Raw genomic sequence first — 5,007 nt, 5'->3', positions numbered from 1 at the left:
TGGCAGGATATAAAATCAATGCACAGAAATCATTGGCATTCCTATACACCAACAACAAGACGAAAGAAAGAGAAATTAAGGAGTCGATCCCATTTACAATTGCACCCAAAACCATAGGATACGTAGGAATAAATGTAACCAAAGAGGCAAAGGATCTGTACTCAGAAAACTATAAAACACTCTTGAAAGAAATTGAGGAAGACACAAAGAAATGGAAAAACGTTCCATGCTCATGGGTTGGAAGAACAAATATTGTGAAGATATCAATGCTACCTAGAGCAGTGTACACATTCAATGCAATCCCCATCAAAATACCATCCACTTTTTTCAAAGAAATGGAACAAATAATCCTAAAATTTGTATGGAACCAGAAAAGACCCCAAATAGGCAGAGGAATGTTGAAAAAGTAAAGGAAAGCTGGCGGCATCACAATTCCAGACTTCCAGCTCTATTATAAAGCTGTCATCATCAAGACAGTATGGTACTGGCACAAAAACAGACACATAGATCAATGGAACAGAATAGAGAGCCCAGAAATGGACCCTCAACTCTATGGTCAACTCATCTTCGACAAAGCAGGAAAGAATGTCCAATGGCAAAAAGACAGTCTCTTCAACAAATGGTGTTGGGAAAATTGGACAGCCACATGCAGAAGAATGAAACTGGACCATTTCCTTATAACACACACAAAAAGAGACTCAAAATGGTTGAAAGACCTAAATGTGACACAGGAGTCCATCAAAATCCTAAAGGAGAACACAGGCAGAAACCTCTTTGACCTCAGCCACAGCAACTTCTGCCTAGAAACATCACCACAGGCAAGGGAAGCAAGGGCAAAAATGAACTATTGGGATTTCATCAAGATCAAAAGCTTTGGCACAGCAAAAGAAACAGTCAACAAAACCAAAAGACAACCGACAGAATGGGAGAAGATATTTGCAAATGACATATCAGACAAAGGGCTAGTATCTAAAATATATAAAGAACTTATCAAACTCAACACCGAAAGAACAAATAATCCAATCATGAAATGGTCAGACGACATGAACAGACATTTTTCCAAAGAAAACATCCAAATGGCCAAGAGACACATGAAAAAGTGCTCTACATCGCTCGGCATCAGGGAAATCCAAATCAAAACCTCAATGAGATACCACCTCACACCAGTCAGAATGGCTAAAATTAACAAGTCATGAAACAACAGATGTTGGCGGGGATGCGGAGAAATGGGAACCCTCCTACACTGTTGGTGGGAATGTAAGCTCGTGCAACCACTCTGGAAAACAGTATGGAGGTTCCTCAAACAGGTGAAAATAGAGCATACAATTCAGCAATTGCACTGCTGGGTATTTACCCCAAAGATACAAATGTAGGGATCTGAAGGGGTACGTGCACCCCGATGTTTATAGCAGTAACGTCCACAATAGCCAAACTGTGGATAGAGCCAAGATGTCCATCGACAGATGAATGGAGAAAGAAGAAGTGGTATATATATACTATGGAATATTATGCAGCCATCAAAAGGAATGAGATCTTGTCATTTGCAACGACGTGGATAGAACTGGAGGGTGTTATGCTGAGTGAAATAAGTCAATCAGAGAAAGACATGCATCATATGATCTCACTGATATGAGGAATTCTTAATCTCAGGAAACAAACTGAGGGTTGCTGGAGTGGTGGGGGTTGGGAGGGATGGGGTGGCTGGGTGATAGACATTGGGGAGGGTATATGCTATGGCGAGTGCTGTGAATTGTGCAAGACTGTTGAATCACAGATCTGTGCCTCTGAAACAAATAATGCAATACATGTTAAGAAAAAAAAAGAAGATAGCAGGAGAGGAAGAATGAAGGGGGGGGAAATTGGAGGGGGAGACGAACCATGAGAGATGATGGACTCTGAAAAACAAACTGAGGGTTCTAGAGGGGAGAGGGGTGTGAGGATGGGTTAGCCTGGTGATGGGTATTAAAGAGGCCATGTTCTGCGTGGAGCACTGGGTGTTATGCACAAACAATGAATCATGGAACACTATATCAAAAACTAATGATGTAATGTATGGTGATTAATACAGCAATAAAAAATTTAAAAAAAGAAGATATGATACACACACACACACACACACACACACTCACAGACACAATGGAATATTAGCCATAGAAAAGAATGAAAACTTGCTATTTGCGACAACATGGATGAACCTAGAGGGTATTATGTTAAGGGAAATAAATCGGACAGAAAAACACAAATATTGTATGATATCACTTATATGTAGAATCCTAAAAAATATGAACAAAACAGAAGGAGACTCATAGATATAGGAAACAAACTGTTGGTTGCTAAACAGGGAGAGATGGGAGTAAGTGAGAAATGGGAAGGGGATTAATAGGTACAAACTTCCAGTTATAAAATAAGTCATGGGTCTGTAATGTATAAAGGGAATATAGTCAATAATATTGTAATAGCTTTGCATGTGACAGATGGTAACTAGCCTTACATGGGGACCATTTTGTAATGTATAAAAATATGAAATTACTATGATGTACACTTGATGGGATACTGTACATCAATTATACTTCAGTAAAAAAGAAACATGTGGCAGGATGTCCTTTTATACCTTCACCCATGCCCACATCCATCTCTGTGAGGAGGAGTGACTTAGTACCATAATTCATGGATGTGATCCCTATGATAGCCCATCAAAGTGATTCATCTCTAAATCCTTCACTCTGAGTAATTTGAAGTTTCCAGACCACTGACCTCACACTATGTGGTATTATCAACCCCCTCCATGAATTTATCAAAATGCTGGTCTCCATGGTCTTGAGTATGTGAGGCAGCTGTAGGAAGCATACAATGAGGATGGACCAATTATGGGTCAAGCCTCAGGTGCTGGAAAAGGAAGAGGGAACGAGACCAAGGAGGATGGGGTTTCTGGGAGCCTACCTGAGGCCAACTTGATATGAACCAAAAGATAAACTGATGAGAGGTTTTATACTGTCCTTTGAGCCCTTTGTGCACTTGAGACTGGGTGGTTGAAATATTTTCTTTCTGGAAAGGGACTGTACCTTCATGCACCTCCAGATATTTGAAGGCACTGATGCAGGTATAGATACATCCTCAGCCTGGGATTCCAAATAATAGATTAGGATTATGCTTTTACTGGTCTCTGTCAGCAGGGAATTTAATAGTTAAAAGTTAAATCTGGGTTAAGCTATACCAGATATACCCTAAACAAAATAAAATACAACATTAAATGGCCAGGTGTAGAATTCTTTTTTTTTTTTTTTTTTTTAACTAAAACGATGGTTTTTAATGGGAACCAGAGGTATGGTTACAATTACATAGTCCGACACAAAAAACCCGTGGGTGATCAGGAGTTGAAAGGTTACAAAATAATGAGGGTAACACTGGGTACAAGAAGAAAAGCTGTTGCAGAACCTCAGGAGCCAAGCTAATACGGCCTCTCCCTGCGATCCTGTCTGTGCTCACCCCTGGAGTCCATCTTGCCAGGGCCAAAGCCACCTCTGTCCCCACCACCCCGGCCCCCTCGGAAGCCCCCACGGTCCCCGCCTCGGCCTCGGTAGCCGCCCCGATCATAGCCTCCTCTGCCACCACGACGATCATCTCCATAGTTACCCCCCATATGAGAGCCTCCCGGTCCCCCTCCTGGGCCATCTGGTTTAGGGGCCTTACATTGGTTGCATTCATTCCTCCAAGAGAAATTCATGTTCTCACATATAGGATTAGGACACTTCCAGTCACCAGCTCGCTGCTGGCCGCCACCACCACCTCCTCCGCTAGGGAATCCTCCCCGGCCACCGCCACCACTGCCACCACCTCCATAGCCTCCACGGCCCATGGGTCCTCCTCGCCCTCGGCCTCCACGACCATTGCCACCACCCCGATTGAAGTCTGCTCGCCGAGTAGCAAATGAGACCTTGATGGGATTCCCAGAGAATTCTTTACCATCAAACCAGTCAATAGCTGCTTTAGCAGAAGGTGGGTCATCAAACGACACTGTTGCCTCTCCCTTCAGCTTGCCCGTTTCCCTGTCTGTGTACAGATTAATCATGGGCTGTCCTGTTTTCTTATTTGTCTTAATGATACCAATCTGCTTGAAGTAATCAGCCACAGACTCAAATTGTAACATTTTCGCCCAAGCCTTGCACGAAGATGGTGTTGTTGTCTGAATTATCCTGTTCAGAGTCATGACGTGATCCCTGGTCCCGAGGGCCACCAAATTTATTGAAGCCACCACGGTCACTTCCGCCCATGCCGCCTCTGCCTCCATGGCCACCTCCATGACCTCTGGGTTCATAGCCACCGCTGCTGCGGTTGTAACCACCGCCACCGCCCTGGCCGCGGCCCCCACGGTCCTGCTGGCCTCCCCCGTAGCCACCGCCTCCACCACTCTGGTCCTGATTGCCATAACCGCCGCCACCACCACTCATGGAGGACTGATCTTGGCCATAGTTACCTCCACCACCCCCTCCGCCACCACCTCCACTGCTACTGTTGTACTGGTTCTGCTGTCCATAGCCTTGAGGGGGATTATAGGAGCTTTGCTGCTGTCCATAGCCTGGCTGCTGTCCACTATAGGTAGACTGCTGGCCATAGCCCCCACTCTGGGGCTGCCCGTAGCCGCTGCTCTGAGAACCACTACCGTAACTTCCCGAAGTGCTGCTAGGAGCTGGCTGCTGGCCATAGCCAGGATAAGAGGACTGTTGCCCATAAGATGACTGAGAACTCTGGCTACTGCCATAGCCACCGGTTGAGCCATATCCCTGGGGACCTGACTGAGTGCCATAGCTGTTCTGGGTCTGTCCGTAAGAAGAACCATAGCTGCTCTGGCCATAGCCTGAAGTGTCTGCTGACTGGCCATAACCACTGTAACTCTGCTGTCCATAGGGCTGACTGCTCTGCTGGGAATAGCCCTGCCCAGGCTGGGTGGGGTAGGCCCCATAGCTTTGGGTTGCTTGTTGGGTATAGTCGTTTGAGGCCATGTCCGCG

The 5,007-nt window shown here is 45.2% G+C and overlaps 1 pseudogene across 1 annotated transcript; it reads right to left on the bottom strand.

The window, feature by feature from the left end:
* Positions 1-3,269: 3,269 nt before the first annotated feature.
* Positions 3,270-5,007, bottom strand: LOC118356148 (annotated as a pseudogene). Its single transcript, XR_004819488.1, has one exon. The product of XR_004819488.1 is annotated as an RNA-binding protein FUS-like (transcript).

This window comes from Zalophus californianus, chromosome 12, assembly GCF_009762305.2.
Source record: "Zalophus californianus isolate mZalCal1 chromosome 12, mZalCal1.pri.v2, whole genome shotgun sequence".
Classification (NCBI taxonomy): domain Eukaryota; kingdom Metazoa; phylum Chordata; class Mammalia; order Carnivora; family Otariidae; genus Zalophus; species Zalophus californianus.
Note: the sequence above shows the minus strand (reverse complement) of the source record. Positions and strands in the feature narration are given on the sequence as shown.